General features: G+C 41.3%; 1 protein-coding gene across 1 annotated transcript in view; it reads right to left on the bottom strand.

Moving 5' to 3' along the window:
- Positions 1 to 21,901, bottom strand: part of LOC138197177 (cGMP-dependent 3',5'-cyclic phosphodiesterase) — a 144,482-nt gene that overhangs the window by 106,034 nt on the left and 16,547 nt on the right. The gene's annotated exons all lie outside the window — the stretch shown is intronic.

Genomic DNA, 21,901 nt, shown 5'->3' with positions numbered 1-21,901 from the left:
ATTAAAGGGGACTGTAGGCAAAACATAAATTACTTTTACTTAGATTTTCTTCATTGACATATTCTCAACAGCTATAAGCAGCCGGATCTCTAAAAATGCCAATAGCACAGACAAACATGACACTGAATTTGGCTGCTGATTCTCAGCTCTCACTTAAACCTCAGTGGCAATAAAAACAAAAACTTAATTGGAATGTTGCAACCGATTCTCAATTTCTTTTTTTAATCCACTAATTGTTATGACTGTTAAGTATGTTAAATATCTTCCTTAAAGCCTCAACACTGTTGAAAGCCCACTTTTAGATTGGTGATCATTTTCTTTCATGTATTCATCAAAAACAAATAAGTGATTTCTCTTCAGCATTTTTTCAGCTCAGATATTGAGACCATGTGTATCAAAAATCTAAAAACGAATCATGTCAACTTTGTTTTGTGAATCCAGTTCATTTTCATACATTGTGAACAAAGAGGTTGAACCACAATAAATACTATAAAATATCATAAAGTCTACACTTTACTTAAACATACAGCTCAGCCCACAAACTGCTCACATCACAAACCTGACACATTCACAGGCAGAACAACCCATCAAGTCCATTGTCCTTATCCACAGATGAATAATCTTAAACAAAAACCTGAAGCGAGCAAACTTGGCAATTAAAATGAGCGACATATTGTTGTTTGGACAACAAATAAAAACAGGAGCTGCTATTAACGAGCTTAAAAGTAAAACTCTTTGCTAATATTATCATTTAAAGTATCAGCTTACTTACATTTGTTGGTGGTCTGGCAACATCTCAACAATCATTTTTATTGGATCTTTATTTATTCAGGAAGCTTGCTGTCATTACGATGCTCGGCTGATTCAGGGTGCGTTCAAAAAACACAACTTTGTGAGGCACTCTGAGCGTTTTAATGCAGAAACTGCCACCCTGCTTGTCTCTGGTCCCTGAACACAACTACACTAAAAGATCATAATGTTGTTTTTAGAGGTCATTTTAATCATTTCTCTTATTTGTCTGGAAAACTTCTGTCCATTTTGGTTCAAAACTTATAAGTTGTTGGCTTTTCTAATACAACATGATCAATAACTCCAGAACAGCTAATAATAATGTGAGATTGCTCCATTCTTATGTTCACCATGGTTCACATGGTTCACAACTATTTAATGCAGAAAAGGACAAAAAATGCAAAACATTAGGGTTACCCTGCAATTTGTTTCACACACATTTATGATTCTTGATTTTTCTTCATTGTAAATAAAACTGAGCAATTATTTGGAAAATAAATAAAGGTGAAAGCACCCTGACTTGTCTCTACAACCACCTTAACAGAGACACAGTCACGCATCATCACCACCACAGCTCTATATATTTAATCAGCCGGTTAAATGATCATATTAGCCCTAAAGAGCTGCAGGAGGAATCCTGGGTGGTGCTGACAGCCGACTCTCTGAGGTGACATTGGCAGCGACAGGACATTTAGCATAAAGCTGTAGAACAGGTGAAAGAGGGCTGTCTAATGTAGTCCATCAATCTGACAGCAAACCTCAGAGTCATTTACCAAAAACAAGCTTGCCAGAAGCTACGCACACTTACACACCGTCATGTCATATCACACGGGAAATGTATTTCCGAAGCAGTTTTATCGAGTCAACACTGGGCTCCTGATTCTTAGGATTTTAAGAATAACCTGCATGATGTTTCCCTAACACGTGATGCTGAAGGGACATTACCTTGAATGCAGAGCCATCCGAAGGACTGAGCACAGATTTGACACAACAGACAAACAGTCACACTGTGAGATTACAACACACTAATTCAAATCAAGTAAGCCGCTTTGGTTCAATTGCTGAAAATTGGCCTGACTGGGAGAAGATAATGTTAATTGTTTGGAAGAACAATCAAAAACTCTGTTCCGTTGTGGTGTGCTCACTGGAGGCTGAAATTGCCTGAAATATATGACGGATCTTTGAAAATTAAAAAAGAACTTCAAGCACAAAATCCCATTGATTTGGGTCTTAATTAAGAACCTTTAACATTTTAGAACTTGAGTTTACAATCTATTACATAGTCAAACATATATTCTGCATGTGTGGTGTGCTGGCTATAATGCATAATTTAAGAGTTCACACGGGCAGCGAGTCAAAGGTTGACTCTGGGTTCATGGAGTCATGATGAGGTGAGTGTGGTCTGCTGTAAAATGCTCTAATATCCCGGTAAACCCCAAGGCTGCCTGTTTTGTAAACATGGTGAAAGGTTATTTCAGTACAGTACGACCTCAGACTTATTGACCAGTGTTGGTTAATGGTAGCAAGATACACAAAAGGATAATCAGCACTGCACACAGTTCATATTATCAATTGTGTACAGTGTCTGCCATGAACAAACACACACAGAGCTAGGAGAGCAGAGCCTTACATGTACTCAGAAAAGCACAAGCTGCCAAGAAAGTACAAACACACACCTGAAAATAGGTTAGTTCAAAGCAAATTCTCCTCAAAGTCTGTCTCTTTTCATCTGCTGTGGACTCCGTTATCTAAATTACCTTTTACACACAGACACAGACACACACACACACACAGACACAGATACACACACACACACGCACACACACACGCACGCACACACGCATACACGCACACGCACACACACACACACACACACGCACACACACACACGCGCACACGCACGCACGCACGCACGCGCGCGCACGCACGCACGCACACGCACACCACTGCTGCTCCCGTAATTTCGCTGAAAAGAGTATTGATCCCAAGTCTGAGATTAAAACGAAGCTTGTTAATGTTGCTCAAATGCAATCAACGCACAACCCCCCACTGTGATCACTCATTCACTCACTCACTCAATTGCTCTTTAAAACACACACACACACACACACACACACACACACACACACACACACACACACAAAGTGAGATCGCGTGAATAAATACGCTGCAGAGGGAGATAATTAGCAATCCGAGAATCTGATGAGGATCCAGGCTACAACCTTGTTTATGTGTATGTTTATGAATAAACTGTATGTGATGCAATTTTTTGTGTGTGTCAATAAAAGACAGTGATTGAAAGTGCATATGTATGAGTGTGTGTGTGTGTGTGTGTGTGTGTGTGTGTGTGTGTGTGTGTGTGTGTGTGTGTGTGTGTGTGTGTGTGTGTGTGTGTGTCTTGACTCCCATAAAGCAGCAGAGTGATTGAAAGCTCTAAATAGAAAAGGTGCACTCAGGGGAATACAGCTAATCTACATAATGGTGGAGCTATATTAACGGCATCCTGATGTGCGCACGCACGCACGCACACACACACACACACACACACACACACACACACACACACACACACACACACACACACACACACACAGGTGTTATTTGAATGGGAGTGTTTCTCATCCTCCCACACAAGCAGTTTTCTTCCTGCTGATCTGGCTGAGCCATAAAAAGGACAGAATTAGGAAGAATAAGAAAAACAGAGTTAAGTCAGATATTTATTTACATCATTCTAGCTCCTTATTCAACTGCATTGTTAGAATGATAATTAAGAGGCAGTTTTTATACTGGTTTACATACATTTTGGGGTAATTTTACTTGTGTGCACTAATGATCACAGCCCTCCAAATTGCTGTCAGATTAGTTGACATTTCACTATTTACTTTTCTGCAAAAATCAAAAGAATTGGACACATTTTCTAAGCAGCATTCTCCAAAACCATATTTGCATGTCTCTCACGGCAACGATTTCATCCCATCTTGAAAGGGATCCGCAAATCCTTTGACACCCCTTTCTGTGTAACAATAGCGGTTCCCATCTTGAGGTGGCCACTTCACAGATGTGATGAACAGTGCGCATTTGGGGAAATGCTTCTGCTGTGTGAAGAGCCAGAAAAGATAAAGCGAGGCATTAAATGGCCATGCTCGCAGTGGGAATGTAATGTATAGAGTGAGTTGGCTTACTTCATACCTAAGATTTGCAAATTATACAAGTCAAGTGCCGAAACAATTAGTCACTGAATCAACCAGTAAATAGAAAACTAACTATAAAATTGAACTGATTTACAATTTTAATTATTTATTAAGTTAAAATGTGAGAAAAATGTGAGAGCTCTCTATCCTAATACTACAGATTTCCTAGTTTGGTTCCTGATGGTGGAGTCAATGCTGAAAATCTATGATCTCACAGCTGCAGAGGGCCTTGGTTAAAAGTATTACACCACATGGTGTATGACTAACGGCTCAGAGAGAGGTGTGTGTGACTTTGAGTGTGAGTGTGTGTGCATGTGAATATTACTTAACCTTATTGTTACTCATAACTAATTTCCTTAAACAACACAAGCAGTAAAACAACAGCAGGAAAGCGACTAAGACACACCCTTCTTTGGAAAGTCACGCAGACATACGCAATCACACACGCACTTAACAGTGAGCGGCACTGTTTGTATTGATAACCTATTTCAACAGAGCCTGCTCTGTAAGAAATGGCACTTGGACACAATGAATTTGAAGGCAACAAGCATCAATAAGGCTGCAAATGAGATGCGAGAAAAATCCACACATTACATACAGTATTTCACTTATGTACTGTATGTATTGAAAACTTCATAAGAGGGCATGTTAATGCATACCACAATGAAAATGTGAAGGTTCGTCTTTATGTGGAAAAAATGCTTTTAAGGTGTTTCAGAGTCTGAAAGAAGCTGCAGCCTGGACCTCGCTGCTGCAAATTTGCTACACTAAAACCCATTTTACTTTTATTGTAAAGTGACCTACCACTTTTCAATAAAAGTCAAATCGGCAGTGAAACCTTTTAGTTTTAAACCATGTCAGTTGGTCAAATCTTTTGAAAATTGTATTTTCAAGCCCTGCTGAATGTGTTTCATTTCTACACGTGAATTTCAAAGAAGGTGCATGGAAAATATAATTTCATTGAAATTGACATGGCACCTTGAGAATTCAGCTCTTTCCGTGATAACTCATTGCCTTTCTCTATTCCACAGCTATACATTGTGCCATGAGCAGCATAATACCCACATACCGGAGATAATAGTCCTTTTTGACTTCTATTAATCAGAAATCACTCAGCAACATTTTGAGCGGCTGGTTGCTGGTTGCTATGTGAGTTAGTACGTTGGCAACCTGAAAGGTTTATAAGCCAGTTTCCATACCAACATGCACTGTCTCCCAACTGAGGACAGGCAGATGAAAGGATGAGAGAAATGAAAAAAGAGAAGAGAGTAAAAGAGACCTTACAGAAATCTCTGTTTAGTTCGTTTTGCTTTTTAGACATCCCGCATGCCGTGAAATGCACAACTCTACCCTGCTAATGTTTGTGAATGTGTGTGTGCGCAGGACACACTGGGAGCTCATTAGCGAAGTGTTGTTGTGTATATGTGGATTGTGCATTTGAGACATGGAGACAGCTGGTTAATTGTATCATTTCTCAGTTAAACCTGATTGACGCTTCACCGCTGATGAAATTGTTGGCCATTCAGCAGGTGGTTTGTCTGAGATCCAGCTTTCTTTTTTTCTGGCCATTTACCCTTTGAATTCTGGGAGCTTTGAGAAAATGGGTTGGCTATGAAAGAGTTTGAACACTCAAAAGCAATGCTCAGGGTACAAAAATGCAGCTCTATCAACACTGCCAGACGGGGAGTTCGCTAGTCGTGTGGACTAATGATAAAACTGTCAGAGATGTTTTTGAACATGAAAAACGGCTGAATCGCCCACACGGCTCGCGGCTTTCAGTAACAAAATAGACACACACAGTGCCATGGTCTTTGGTGTTTGATCAAAATGTCATGACTTCAGTGATCCTTGTATAAAGAACCGGAGTGACCCTGAAATGAGGTCAGATTCTACGACTGTAATTGTTTCTTGGACTTCAGAACTAATCCTTTGATCAGAGTCACTGTCATAACACTGGTCAAACCTTTTATTTTCACATCCAAATAATAAAACTTGCCAGTGAGGGATTTAGTAACCATAGAAAGTCTTTTGTCAGCCATTTACAAAAGGTGCCTGATTGAAAACTGGTACCTCAGAGGTCAGGGATATCTATGAAAAAGGCTATGGTATATGCAATGCACTGATCTGTATCTGCACTTAGCATTCTCTATATCTAAAGTAGCTGCCTCTGTACCTGCACCAGCATGGTCTTCTTAAAAAAACAATGTCACCGTAAGAAAGCAGTTTAAAATGTGTATTTGTGTCTGTTTATGTGTGTAAAGGGAGCTTCTCCTGTCATAGTTAGCTGCTTCCTTCCTGATGTGCTGCTCAGCAATGTCCAGGCATACACGCGGACACACTGACTCACACACCCATTTCCTTCCCTTTTGGTAGTTGGTTATTGCTGCTCATGTCAGAGGTGAATCAGTAAGCAGTGCAAGGAATGGGTGAGAAAATCAGAGGATGTGGGAGTGAAAGAAGATAGTGAGAAAGAAATACAAGTTAGACGGGTGAAAAAGGGGGCAAAGAGATGAAGAAAAGGTGGCAAACGTGCTAATGGGACGTTACGAGTTGAGGAGGGGGAACCCTGTCAGTCAGTGTGGCCTTTTGGTAACGTCAGGGTGAGCTGAAAAGCTGAAAAGCTGAAAGATGTCGTTACATGAACACGTGCATGCTTACATGCACAAGAAAGCGAAACAAAAATAACCTCACACGAGCACAGGTGAAGTGGAGAGCGAGTGAGAGCTACGGAAAATCTCCAGCAGTGAGAAAGATACACAAAGTGAGAGGAGAAGGTGAGAAGATGGAGAGACACAAAACAAAGAAGGAGCGGCCGAGAGAGAGAGAGAGAGAGAGAGAGAGAGAGAGAGAGAGAGAGAGAGAGAGAGAGAGAGAGAGAGAACAAGAGCAGGATTGGAGAAAAAGGAAGCACTGCAGCAACTACAGCAGCTGTAGAAAGAAATTCAAAAATAATGGATGGAAGAAGTCATGATGCAGGGGCGGTGAGAGAAAAAAGAAGGCACTGCAGCAAACCAACAAAACTTCTTCTTCCACCCTCTCACACATTTTCTTTTACTTTCTGTCCATAAAACTACCCAACAACTAATGAGGTGTGGGTGACAGAGTCCAGCCATACCACACTGCACTGTGCACTCACTGTGCTTGTGATGTGTGTTTGGGAATGACAACCTGAAGATTTGTGTGATACTCGTGTGTTAGTATTTTAGTATATCTGACTATATTATTACCTGCTTGTACTCTGTGACTCTTCGCCTAATTGGTTCCACCGTTCAACAAATGCAAACGCGGGCGCTGGGACTATCTGGTGTTGGGCAGACTGAATAGATGCTACAAGTGGTAATGACAATGACAGTGGATGTGTGTATGTGCGTGTGGGAAATAGCTACGTTGACTCTGATTTGTTGCTATGGCACCCCCATCTTCCTGAGGTGCAAAAATCACAGAACAATTTATTCCCACAATTTCCTCTATAATGAAGCAGTGAATGCACTGACCCTGGTGTGCACGCTCTAAACTAAACTCAGGAACAAAGTGGAGTTATACAAGAGAACAACCATATTTTCAGAGAAGAATTATGACTCCCTTCTGGACAACATTACGTACAGTTCAAGTTATCAAGGCTAAACTCTCAAGCAAAAACTCCTATAACGAAGTCAGTGTTAAACTGTCAGTGGGATCTGAATCACCTGAATCAGAGAGCAGAAAGTCAGATCTGCTTCGTAGCTTAGGGACACAGAATTATTCACGTCTACAAAACTGACAGAGTTTTGTGTAAGACTGCAGAAAAATCAGATGGGAATATCATTCAGAGTTCTCTACATGTAAAATAAGGATGCAAGATGTTTTAGAGTGCAGATAGAAACAGAGGAGAGTGAAGACTAGAACCAGGATGTTGTCAAGGGTGTGGAGTCTGACTATGAAAAGGTTTATGGCACCTCGACACCTTGATAAAATAACATGAGATCTTTGATAAGGGGGTTGTGCTCGTAGATGTTCTGGTGCTATTCTCTCATATCACACCATCTTTCTCAGGAGGTGCAGTGTGCAATTAACACAATCCACAATTTGGGATTTTCTCATAAGGTGTCTTATTTATCATGTTTGGGAAACAAACAAACCTGAAAAGTAGCAACAAGGAAAAAGGAAACGCAAGCTACATGTCGTCTGTTTTTTACTTGAGATTTAATTAACTTGATCATATTACTTCACGCTGACTGTCGAGTGATGAGCTGGTCATCAGAAAATGATATGAAAAAACAATTATGTTGCAATTTTTTTCAAGCTATACCAAAAAAAAAAAACTGCTTCTAAAATATCAATACTTTCCTTTTCTGTTTTAGTTTTCTCAAGTCTGAAAGGATTTCCAACTGCTGCATGGACAAAACAAAGAGTATTACTGTTTTTTTTTTTACAAAACGATCAAGCTTGTGAATAATTAGAAGATTAATTGATGTAAAAAAGATGATCCATTGCAGTTCACATTTTTGATCAATGAATCGTCTGTCAATTTTGTAACCCTTTGCTCTAGCAGAGACGCTGAAAACTCTGCTGGTTGAGACTGAGTGAACACAGAGAGGAGCGTAATGGCAGAAAAGTGTGAGCAGCCACTCACTGATGGAGAAAGACATTAGTTTGAGCACGACAGAAACGGAGCAGGTCCTCGGGAGCCGTGACGCAGGCAGTCAACAGGTCAACACAACAGGTCTGAATACACAATGACAATTACAGACTCCCTGCACCAACATGTGCACTCATTCATGTCATGAACACGCATGTCAAATGTGCCCACACGCCCTCAACACACATCCACATCCTCACCTATATAAACAGACCTGTGTCACACGTTTGACCTTGCTCTTCTCTGGCCTCTTCTTTCCTCTGGCCTCATATTTTCTCACTTGCCCTCTTCCTTCCTTCTTTTCTTCCTTCATTGTCTTTTTTTTCTTTGAAAATATTTTCTTTTCTTTCCCCTGATATTCTCTCTTCCTCCCTTCAATTCCATTTCTTTTATGTTCTCGCTGCAGGTTTGCACTGCCAAACAAATCAGTGCTGCTGTCAGAGTGCCCCCAAGTGTACAAATACCTAAACAACACCCAGCTTTACAGAGTGGTTGGACATCCTCCTGAAACTGTGAGCATAGCAAGTCAAATCAGTTGCATACCTGACTGAAGCAGTCCTGAACTGCATTTCAATTCAGTGTGTAACTAGAAATCTATTTCTATCATCTGACATTTGACAGTCTTTTTATCTCTGCTTCCAACATGCACGTTCTCTGCATTTACTCAACATAACACGGGGCAGTGAATCTGTAACCTTGAGTTGGTGTCATCAAAGTAAATTCCCACTGAGAATGAAAACACCGCACATTCTCATTTGGATTATTGTCAGGTACGACTGCACCGCTGCCACTGCTGTCTGAAGACTGACGACCAAAATGGAAACCGATTTTAGAATTTTCCTGACAATTTCTCTCAGGGGTGCTGTAATCATATAGCAGCTGCTGTAGAGCGGAAATAAACAGCAACTTCTGTGCTGACTTCATCTGAATGCCCCGCATCAATTACAACATCACTCCACCTCCCAAACACCATCTTCAAAGTCTTACAAGTGCGTGCTGTCTCTCTCTCTCTCCCCTACACACACACTTACACTTCTCTATAAGGAATACCAATGAGCCTATTGTTTCCATTTCAAAGGGAAGAATCGAGCCTAAAGAGAGTAAGAATTAAACATCACGTCTGTCCCCCCAAAACAGGATAAATAAGACAAAAAAAGGAAAAAGAAAAACAAGACAAGAAAGGAGGAGGTCTAATCCGCTCTGAGGCTACAGTACCAACTAGGCCAGATTTACAGTGCAGTATGATCCTTCCTTCCTTCCTTTCTTCCTCCCTCCTTCCCATTTCCTTCCTCCTTTCCCTTGAGTGACCCTGACTGAATATGACATAAGTACTCTAGCGTAAGATGTGTGTGCCAGTGTTAATGTTAAAGGCATATTGTATATCCTTGTGTGTGTGTGTGTGTGTGTGTGTGTGTGTGTGTGTGTGTGTGTGTGTGTGTGTGTGTGTGTGTGTGTGTGCGTGCGCGTGCTCGTGCGTGTGCGTGTGTGTGTCTTTTACAAAGAATTTACGGTGTATCAGCAGAAACTCACTCCAGCAGGTAATCCTTAGTGACATGAGGTTGGCACCAAGAAAAAGGCCTATTATATGTAAACCATGTATCTACATGTGTCTCTGTGAGTGACATTAGGTTTGACTTGGGCGTGGAGGATTTAGTTAAGCTTCTATGTGTATTTCACAATTACAAAATACAGTAAATCTTGACATAAAACATAAACATTTATTTAGAAATAGTTAATAGGTAAAACCAACAAAGAAGAGAGGCCTGCAAGCTAGTTCAGGCACCCCAAGTCAAGTTCACTGTTACCCTCACATGACTTACTCCTCCAACTAAAATACAGCCCATATCAAACACGCTCTCTTGATCACGGTGGTGTACTTAAGCCATCACTGTGCACTCTTTTGCTGCTTGCCTGCGCCCACTGCTGAGCCAAAAGCCTCGCCGCTGTTTGCGGGCGCTGCTGACTGCATTTCAAAAGTCCCACCTCAACTGCAGAATCAACCTGAAGGCTCTGCCTCCAGGGTTGATGTTGCAGTTTTGCTTGAAGTTCATGACTCCTCATGTGGACCCGGACCCCAGGTTGAGGACCACTAGCCTGATACATCCAGACATATAAAAAGGATACTACAGGATAAATGTTGGCATCGTAATACCATCCACCTGTAGTTTGTATATTTCTCTGATTATAGTAGCTATAGTACGTTGCAGTATAACTACTATTAAGTGACCCTACTGGCACTCTGGAATTTGGAAAAGTGACATTTCCAATCCTGCACATCTTAGAGATTAAAGGATAAGAGAAGTGATGCTGCTTCCTGATTAAAACACTTCATCTCATGATTACTGCAGCCAGACCCTGTTCATAGCGCTTACCATTAAAGTACTGACAAAGTGTGACATTGAGGATGCGTGAGTATGTGTGTGTACTCCATGTCCCTGTGTAGCACTCAATCTAGGCGGCTGCAGTGCCGGTCCAATCTCTTCAGCACTGCTGAGGAAATCAGAAGTCATTTTCTGTTCAATTTTCCGCACCTTTCATCTTTTCGCTCTTTCTCCTCTCTTCACCTCTCCATCACTGTCTCCTTCTCTCTCCCTCTACGTTCTCACAATGTAACCAGAGCCAATTCTATTTTCTGTTGTTAACGTGGTTTCCACTTAGATGTCTTCGTCAGTACTTGATGGGGTTACTGAAAAATGATTTTTTTTCCCCTGCCTTTTCTGACCCTCTCCAATAGCTCCTTTGTTTCACTTCCGACACTTGTTTTCAGGGCGGAATTACACACACACTCACACACATGTACAAATACTAAGACCAGCCACCGAGAGTGCACAAAATCACATATGAATGCACAAATACATACAATCACACCAGCCTGGCTATATGCACTTAAATACCAGCTCTGGCCATATGGGAGGCGCTGCCATTATCAGCCAACAGACATATATTTAGTCTGACAGGAAGATTACACTGGCTCGTACACACACACGCACACGCGCGCACGCGCGCGCACACACACACACACACACACACACACACACACACACACACACACACACACACACACAACAGGAGATGCGCTGATGCAAACAATATCAATTCACAGCACATCAATATGCCGCAAAGGTCATGCTTTAGCTCTTTCTGTCCCTGCCGTCACACACACACACACACACACACACACACACACACATAACAAGATGACACACATAAAAAACAAAACAAATAAAGCCAACACAACCCTCCCATGAACACACACACATATCCACACCAACACTTTCATCTTTATCAAAGTCAGTGATCAAGGACATGAGAAAAGCAGCACTAGAAACCTGTTGTTGCCATGGTAATTTGGCCATAACAACCTCCTCTTTTCCTCCCAGTAAAAACAGTCGTAATTTTCTCTCCCCATCCCATTTCTTCATCTTCTTCCTCTTCCTCACCCTTTTTCTGGTCACTGCCTTGTTCAGTCCCACATGCTCACCCACTTAGCACCTTTCAGCCTGCCTTTCTCGTGCAACATTAATTGCTCCATCTACAAAAGGTACTTTCAAGTCTCCAACAAAACAAAAGACCAAAAGACAGCTGGGAGGAGGGAAATCAAATAAGATACAGATTTTACCATACAAAAATCCGGATTTTGTGTGCCGCTAGTTTTAAATGTGTGAGCGTCATAGTGATACATTCGATGTTTGTCCTGCCAAAAAGCAATACAATGTTGTCTGATACAACAATAATCAACACACTATGATGTCATATTGTTTTTGTTTTCACTGTGAGATTGTATGAGAGAGGAATAGCATTAATACTTGAACTAACATTTTTGGTGGTAAAAGTTGAAGTCAGTTCATGTCATTAATCATTTTAAAAAAAGAAGAAAAACTGATAAACATGAACGATACGTACAATATGTATGAAAAACATAAATAATCAGAGAATAAAGTAGTTTTTTGCATTACATTACATTTAATTTAGCTGACGCTTTTATCCAAAGCGACTTACAATAAATGCATTTCAGTTTTGATTGCAATACATGTAGTAATTTGTAAATCCGCAGCACACTTCAAATTAAGATGACTGACACTGGAACTGGACTACAGTGATCGCAAGTGAACAAGATGCTTTTATGCTCCATCATGACGTTTTTGAAAAGGTAAACGTAAATGACAGTGATGTCCACGATGAGCTACGCTGCTGCACATGAATCCTGCATATGACTTTACTGAAACTGACACAGTTACTTCCAGTCTGCTACTCAAAGCAAGTCTGTCTTCTCTTTGATTCAGGGTCAGAGACACGTGATCTGTGTGAGCGTTTGGTGCTGTCCCACAGGAGGACTGATGGGTAGAGGGGCAGGCGAGTCTACAGAGAGGGAAAACTCCAGAGGAAACATGAGAGAGAAACCGAGCTCAAAATGCGACGCAAAGGCAATTCTCAGATGCTTAAAAAAAAAAAAAAAAAAAAAAAAAAGATTTTCCTACCTGGCTTTCCAATACACTGCTGATTCCCTTAAACACCTTTCTGTTAGAAGTCAGTGTAGCCATTCATTGAACAACATTAGTGTGACACGGGTTAGGATCAGTGTAACACCCGCAGCTTCTGTATGACACTGGGAACAAGCCTGACAGCACAGAGTCAACAGGATGACACATCAAGGCATGTCAAATCCCAAGGATTTTGCTCCGCTCTCCGTTTGATTTGCATGCGACTGATTTGACTGGCAAATTAGAGATTGTGCAACTTTGCAGCAAGAGGAGGAAGCCCTGCTGCTCGCTCATATCTTGTAAGTTTGAAACAAACTGATATTCTGTCATTTCACTCAAAAGTTTTCCTTTTATCTCCTTTGTGAAAAGGAGGACATTTGAATTTTCTCCTCCACGTTGTGCTTTTTATATTCAACAATTTGAAAATAACTTTAAACATAGCTACGCTGTTTCATTGCAAGCCACATAACATCCTAATTCAACCTAACACATCCCAGAAGTGACAAGAAAATCTGTTTTGTCAAGATGTTGCTTAAATCAAGCTCGAGCATCCTAAAAATTCAGAAACTCTGTGTTTCCGTTCCTAAATATGAAGAATTAGGACTGTAACCGTATCTGAGCTAAGAGTATTGCAAGTGATGGCATTAAACGCTGCAGGAAGAGCTTTCAGTGGGCAGAGCCGAGAGCTCAGTTAGAATTATGATGTTGTTGTCAGTGTGAAGTTCACGGCTTCAATGAAAAATTATTTAACCACAAAATGTATACAGGGCCACTAGGAATCTCTGGGAAAAGTTTGAGTCAGTCAAAACACTCCTCACCTACTTGGTGTGCAGAGATAAACTTGAAATCGAAAGCTGTATATAACAAAAGTCAATCAATCATTTCCTTCCACACTTTCAACGTTAAAGTTCTCACGCGACCCCAGATTGTGAGAAGTGGTTGAACGTATTAAAGCGCCACAACAAAATGAAATCTGCACTCTGCACAGAGGTGCAGAGCTTGTCTGTGTGCTACCAACAGTCAAATTGAAAATGCATTAAATATGAAAGTGTGAATGTAAATGACTGCCCCCTTTTGACACCTCCTTTCACAGAGGTTGTTTTCAATTACCCCGCTCAGAGGAGAGAGGCGCTAAGCAGAGGATGACAGCAAGAAATCATTTAACTGTCACGCTGATGTGCAAAAGGGTTGAAATTAATTTTGAAATGAGAGGCTGTAAGTGAGAACTGCGTAAACATGTGAATGTAAATTGACACGTGTGTAATAAAGTGTTTTCCTAAATTTCTTCTTCAAGCTAGAGAAAATGTTTTCTCAGCTAATCTTTTCCTTTCTCTTTTTCTTCTGTCTCTACTCTTCTCTGTTTCCCTCTTTCTTCTCACTTCTCTCCCTTAATCCCCTCACCCACTTGACTCCAATATGTACATTCACTCTTTAATTATTTCGCTGACATTCTTATCTAGAACGACTTATTATTACGCAAACACCGCAAAAGGTTCGAGCTCATCTGAAAACATCAAGCGGAAGCTTTGACACACTTTTGCACACACGTTAACTTCTGATGAACGAAGGCAGACACACATCATGGCCCAACATTAGCACAACACAACTATCCACTAGTGTGTGTGTGTGTGTGTGTGTGTGTGTGTGTGTGTGCGCTGGCGCGGGTGCGCGCACGAGGATAATGTGCAAATAATGCAAGCGAACATAAGCTAGAAATCAACACTCCATCAATCCTCCATTTCATTGGAGGTGTGTCAAGGGATGTGGGTTTTTTTTGGCTTTTCACCAAGTTAGCGTCCGATATTCCTCATATCTCTAAGTCAGATCTAGACGCCGACATCGCATGTTTTTTCGGAGCCCACTACTTATAGTTGTTGATGAAACGATTTTGCATGAATGCGCGGCGATAATGCCTCTTGCGACGTTTTCAAATGGAAAACGTGAGCTCCTGGTAACGAGGTGGAAGTCTTGCGTACAGGATGCTTCATGTTCAAGTAGTGAAGACGCGAGAACCCCGTTGCTAGGCAACGGCTACATGGACAGCATCTCGAGCGTACATCAAAAGAGGCGAACAATTTAGCAAGCTGTCAGGTGAGTAATGCAACGCAGTAAAAATGCGACGGCATAATGAAGGAAGGAAAACAAGAGGCTTAAGGGAACATTAACATAACATCACAATGTGTTAGCTCAAAATTTAATAGCAAATAAGCTGCCTTAAAATGGAACCTGAGAGTTCGTGGTTACAGCGTGGGAAGTCGTGCTGACTGTATGCTTGTCGTTCAAGGGATTAAATCGTGAGAACACTACTGTGAAGCATCGGCAACAATGGACGGACGGTGTCCGGAAGCCACATAACATAACAATTTAGCAAGATAGCAGGCGGGTAACGTAATGCAAAGACATATGGAGAAGATGAGGCTGTTGGAACGTCAACATTTTCCCAAGAATGCCAAAACAATGCTAAAGAAATGTCCGGACCTCTACTGGAGGGATAGGAAACCATTCTTCTAAAGATATTCCCTTTTTTGATGTTCGAATGATGTCTTTTGAGAAGCGCTGTCTAACGGGTCAGTCCAACATCTCCAACGGGTGTTCAGTTGGGTTGAGAGCTCGTGACTGCGAAGGCCACGGCATCCGATTCACATCATTTTTATACTAAGCAAACCATTCAGTGACCCCTCGTGCTCTGTGGATGAGGGCATTGTCGTTGTTCAGAGAGCAGCCCTATCAAAAAACATTTCATCAGGGGAAAAAGGTGATGAATCACATTCGCAGTGAACCTTCCCTCTAAGGTGACAAACGGACCCCAGACCATGACAGCAAAATGCCCCCGACAGCATAAAAGAGCCCCCTAATCTCCTCGCTGTAGGGGTCAAGCATTCAGGTTTTTCCTTTAATTTGTCCTGCGTCCGTATGTCTATGACGACTGGCAGGCTTTAATCCTTTACCCAGCTGTGGCACATTTTCTGCACAGTAGTTCGTAGGTTATAAGCACAAACCTGAGTCACTGCGGTACACTGTGCGCACACACAATGTTATTTTGACTAATGACACGTGGTTACATCTCAGGCACGTATTCACCTACTGCTAGCCCTCAATGCTGAGCAGCAGTAGGACTATTCTTCTTTTTTTACTGCAGGAGGTCTGTAAAAATATCTATGATATTTTAAATGTCCCCGCTGTGGAGCCTAATGCTTCCCCATCTGTTTCATTCTGCAGCTCATCCTGCAAATAACCGTAATTATACACAGTGACAATAAATGCCCTGACAATCTGTCTCCAAAATAACACAGCAGCAATAACAAGAAGAGATGTGCACTGTTACATTTGAAAGCCTAATTACAAAAATATCCGATTCAGAGGATTCTGCTGTCCGCCTACATTTAAAGATGAAAGAACAGTCGCAACATGGCATCAATAAAAATGACATGTTGTATATGAGGTACTGGCTAAAGTTACTACTCTTGTCCTTTGGTGAGTGATGGCGAATGTGTGCATCACAAACAAATCAGTTCAGTCCTACTGTCGCACAGTCTGTCCCACCCACGGGCTACAGCAATCACATTCATGGGTCAAAATGAGATGGCAAAGAAGACGGATAGTGTGCAGCGCATCCAACCCCAGTTGGGTACAGTATTAAAAAAAAAAAACAGCATACAAACAAAGAGGAAAGGTCGTCTACAGACTGAAATTGCATATTTATCTTGTATATAAAGTTTGTTTTTGTTCACATGGATATTTCCCCGATGGTTCCCCCGAATGTTTGAAAGAGAGTGCACATTTCATTGTGTACAATCTCTCTTTTTTTCCTCAATACATGGCAGTTCAATGAATAAAATGCATAAAAAAGTGTTTTAAAATGATGTTTTTATTTTTTTCTATTTTGCCTCATGTCTTGACTTCTGAACATATCTGAATGTTTTAAGATGTTTTCTGCAGTGATGGATGTTTCTCTGAGCTACAGATCTGATTCAAGGTCACCCTGCCATTCTGCATCTAAAAAAGCAAATATCATCTTTACATCGTCTTCTCCTCCCCTCGTCTGCTCTGCTCCATATCATCATCTTTACACAAATTATATAAGCAGATATTAGGCGCACTTGATATTTATGAACATGTAAAATGTCTCCCATGTAATCTGGCTCAAAGCTGCAATTATGTCTTCACACCTTGAATCTGACCTTAAACCAATTACATGCATGAACAGCCCACATATACTGTACTATTATTACTCAGCCTGTTCTCACATTGTTGACAATGTGCATGCACACACACTCAAACACACACTGTAATCACCAAGCTTCCTCTCATTACGTTGAATGAATATAGCAGAAAGGAAAGTAAAGGTAGGTGTGTGTGTGTGTGTGTGTGTGTGTGTGTGTGTGTGTGTGTGTGTGTGTGTGTGTGTGTGTGTGTGTGTGTGTGTGTGTGTGTTTGTGTCTGAATAAACACAGCAGTGGTGTTTGGAGCGATAAGGCTTCCGGTCCTCTGTTGGTTCAATTCCTGTGTGACGCTGGAGATAAGAGCGTGCGTACACACGTACATAAATTTACACACATATGATATATCCCGCTTACAGACATAAACAGACAAAGTACACAGAACTCAGATTAAACCTAAACCTGTGCACTACATCTCTCTCTGGCACACACACAAACACAAACAGAGGGTAACGGCGTATCCTCTGATGGTCACAAACTAACATTTACACATCAGTGAATGTGTAAATGTCGTGTATATCCTGACAGGAAGTGATCTCAGACCTAAAGCAGCTCAGGACACAAACAGGCAGAGAGAGTAATGAAAATATTCAATGTAATATACAAGTATAGAACAGTTGAGATCCAAAACTGCAGCACATGCAGTATAGGTGTGAACTTTACAACACTGGCATACTGTGAAAACTCAAAGTGAACTTGACTGGTTACATTTACATGAAGCTCAAGCTCAAACCCTGAAGGTTTTCAGGTAAGATGCTCCTTACTTTCACATCAAATCTCTATATTGTTCGTGCGCCAATCCAGAATCTAATATTGAAAACGGTCAATACTGAAGAGACCAAAAGTTAGCAGCGAATGCTTTGGCAGATGTTTTTCATGCATTTTTTTATCCGATATTTTTACGGAGCCCCCAAAGGGTCAGGGCGAGAATTCTTTCGTAGTTTTTAGTACTAAAACTTAGATATTATAGTGAAACTAGTAATAGGCAAGTTTAGACGATAACCTGCCCATATTTGCACATGACTGAGATGATGAGAGAGGTGAAAAGACACAAACTGCCTGATGATGGACCACTCCACGAGGTGAAAAAGTTAGTGAAATATATAAATGATATGCAAAAAAATAAGAAACAGTTTGCGATTAATTTCAGCGTAATCGTATCTTACGAGGCTTCAAACGGTAAAGTGAAAGTTCGGTTCAAACATCTCTATACTCTCCACTACACACGAATGATGCTGTGGAGGGCAAACTAATGAAGGGAAATATGGAGACAGGAAAGGGAAAGGTTATATGACAGTGAATGATAAAGGTGAGGGATGAGAGAGGAATATCAAAAAAGACAAAGACACTGAATGAGTAGATGAGGAGGAAGGAACAATACAAAAAAAGGAGGGAAAAATATCATCAGGAGAGGAGAGAAAGAAGAAAGGCCGCATGTAAGTTTAATAAGAAACTGCAGAACAATAAAACACATCAGATAACACCCACACAATAATCCTAAACACACACACACACACACACACACACACACACACACTGGCAAAGTAAATGGAGCAGTGAGGAGGGCTCCCCAAAGAGACAGAGGGGAGAGAGGCTGTGAGATGAAGGCTTCCAGAATTGACAGAGTGCACATCATAAATATGCACGCACGCGCACACACACACACACACACACACAGGAACATGTACACATAACTGAATATTCACACTCCTTTATCCACACACACTTCCTGATTACACGTGAGGATATACTGACATTTAATCCAGTGCCCCTTGCAGTGCTAACGTGATTTTGCATGGCAAGGTAATTAAGCAGCTCAGCAACCTGTAGACTCATCCTCTTTTTTATTCTTTTTCATTTTCTGACTCACAAGCAGGAAACGTGCTCTCGAACACAGAGGCTCCATTTAATGAGTCCAGTCCAGCTTTATCTCCTTAACACTGTACTATTCATTAACAATGACAAAAGACAAAACATGCCCAAGGGCACTGTGTGTGTGTGTGTGTGTGTGTGTGTGTGTGTGTGTGTGTGTGTGTGTGTGTGTGTGTGTGTGTGTGTGTGTGTGTGTGTGTGTGTAATAAAATCTGTAGTTAAGCAGCCAATTAGACCCTTCATCCTTCGACAGAGTGCAAATTACTCTTATCGTCCTGCTCCTCTTACTGTACAGTAGCATATGTGGACATGAATGTACTCTTGGCATGTGTGCGTGTTTCGCATGCGTGTGAGAGAGATAGACTGCGTGTCTGAGAGTGACTTGGTTTAGCGTATGCACAGGAGCTACAGCATCTGACATTATCGCTGATATGTGGCGGCATTTGCAGAAAAAAGCAGAGGGAAATGACAAGACTGAAATATAATGAAGGTCAATGAAGGTTAATTGCAACTCACAAAGCCCCCTAATGACATTTTACAGACAGACACAGGCGCGCACACACACACACACACACACACACACACACACACACACTGTCGCTCTCCAAAACATACAGTACATGCACAAACACAAACACTCGAGCAAATTGTCACACACATAAAAACCATCACATTTCAGAGGTTAATAGTGTTCAGATGTCTCATGCTCAAAGTCATTTGTCAACATTAGCTTTTTAAAAGGGGACAGTTCACTGATATGCAAGCGACTGGCATTTTACACAGTCAGTGCCATTTATTATTAATAGCTGTCATGGAAATATGGATGTCGGGAGGGGGGAATAAAGAGACTGGAGGCAGATCAGTCATGACATCAGGAAAAATCCAACACTTGGTTATGAAATAAATATGTACTGATCACTACCTATAAAATATTACTGATGCTGTCCTTGGGATATTTTTTAAAAACATATCTTTAGCCATCAGGAGGTGCTGCAGCAAAGCAGCAATGAGAAAGTGAGAAGCAGCAGGTAGTGCAGGAGCAGTGTGAGCAGTCTGTAGAATAAATTAGCTCAAACCTTAATTCATGGATCACCTTGCTTTTTGATCAAATCAGTCAGGGAAACACAGTACAGTTAATGAATGGATGGATTATGGAAAACATGGCAGTCAAACAACTTCCCTGCCTGCCTGAATGAGGCCAATACTCCATAACAAGAGGCTTCAGTTTGCAGTGATCATCGCTGGAGCACCAGGGCCGGGCGGACGGGTCACTGGTTCAGGATGGAAACCTCTGTGTGTCAAGTCTGATGTCCTGTTGTCGGTCAATTAGGTTCCTCTCCTCTTTTCTCTAATGGGTCTGTGCATCCTTCCTGTTCAAGACACACCTAGCAGCTGGCTTTACAAGATCAACACGGCTACCATTCATGCACACAAACTCCCTCTCTCACACACACACACACACACACACACACACACACACACGGACAGACAGACAGACAGACAAGGACAAGCACTCGTGCTCACATTGACAGGAAACAATTTGGCAGCTCACTGGGCAAACTGGTGGTTATTGTGCAATATAGTTGACAGTAATGGCCACTAACATCTCCATCATCTACGACAAACACTATTGTACAACTACAGCCATTAAAAAACAATATCCCATGACCATACAAAATACTTGGCTGACTGGCTGTGGAGGTGCCAGTTAAAACTGTGTATCAAGTCAGCGCTAACACAGTTCCAGTTTGACTGTCATTACAACTTTTTAAAAAGGTATAATACATTGTGGGAGACAGCAGCAGTACTTTTGCTTTGCGGGGTAGCTTTGACTGGTAAAAATGGGTCCAACCAGCCACAAACAACTTAACAATATAGATGACCGTCTGCAAACAGCTTCATTTATGGTCTGTGGTTATTTGGCATAATCGTAAGCTCACAATGTACTCTGAAGTGTCCTGGAGGACAAGATGACACACGAACCAGAAAACACTTCACCTCATGCTGGCGCATTCTTTAGCTCCCACTCCTCTAGCGTTTTGGATATCTCATTGAACTGAAGTCTACTGGTGGCACATTAAACTGATAGGAAATGATTTAGAAAGGGAGACAGCTCTGTATATAAAGGACCCACATTCCACACCAAATATCAGGACATTAAGTCCAAACAACTCCCTGAAGATCTCTGATAAAATTGTAGTGAGGTATAGATCAGGGAAAGGGTATGAATTATTTCTAGAGCTTAGATTGTTTCCAGGAGCACAGTCATCTCAATAGTTGTAAAATGGAAGAAGTTTGGAACCAAAAGGACTCAGCAGCACTCCATCAGTCAGGCCTTAGAGCATCTCCATGGAAACCACTCGAGTTTAAGTCTTGTAAAACCGTCTGATAATTTGCCAAATGACAGTACAAACAAAAAATGAACTCTTTGGCTATAAGAGAGTGAAATGCAGTACGAACTGTCAATATTTTATGGATGGTATGTGGGGACAACAGTGTTTATGAGGTCTGTTGCATACAACACACAAACCTAGCAACGTACTGGTCAATGGAGACAGTTGAGTTTGTGAGGTCAGCGTACACCTGTATCTACAATTATACAAATGCTCCTTAAATGCCTACTGCAGTGCAAGGAACTCTTCTTTGGTCAAACTGGTTTGAAAGGTATCAAATAAAGTGTCCTAATATAAGATTTAACAGGAAAGTCCACCCTGCCCCTCCTGAAAGACA

This window comes from Embiotoca jacksoni, unplaced genomic scaffold (genome assembly GCF_022577435.1).
Source record: "Embiotoca jacksoni isolate LCO1_2020_lvr unplaced genomic scaffold, fEmbJac1.0.p SCAF_14, whole genome shotgun sequence".
NCBI classification, from domain to species: Eukaryota; Metazoa; Chordata; class Actinopteri; family Embiotocidae; genus Embiotoca; species Embiotoca jacksoni.
Note: the sequence above shows the minus strand (reverse complement) of the source record. Positions and strands in the feature narration are given on the sequence as shown.